The sequence below is a fragment of the Aptenodytes forsteri genome, unplaced genomic scaffold (assembly GCF_000699145.1).
Source record: "Aptenodytes forsteri isolate BGI_AS27 unplaced genomic scaffold, ASM69914v1 Scaffold50, whole genome shotgun sequence".
Lineage (NCBI taxonomy): Eukaryota > Metazoa > Chordata > Aves > Sphenisciformes > Spheniscidae > Aptenodytes > Aptenodytes forsteri.
The window spans coordinates 1443478-1443884 of NW_008795126.1; positions in this window are offsets into that span (position 1 = coordinate 1443478).

Here is a 407-nt window from a genome sequence, read left to right on the forward strand (position 1 = left end):
CCCCACAGCCGCGTTAGGCGCTTCGGCAGCTCCGCTTCGCACCCGCTCCCAATTTCGGCTTGTTCTTGCCCAAAATCTCCTCCAGGTCCCGCTCGGTCCTGGAGGCCGGGCTGTGCCCGCACGGAGCCCCGGAGATGCGAGGGGCCGGGGCTGGGCTCTGGATGCCACCGGGAAAGGGCTCGCCCGCGACCGGGCACACGCACACGCGTGGGGCAAAGCGTTGCCGTGTGATGGATCCGCAAAAACCGTTGGGGGGTGCGTGTGTCCCCCAAATGCCACCTCTCCCTCGGCCCGTTCACACTCCCCCAGCGCCCCTCTCCCTCTCCCCAGCCTTGAGCCCCTCGCTTGAACGCACCCCCTCGGCCTTAAATAAACATTTAGGGATCAATTTGCCGCGGATTCGGGGC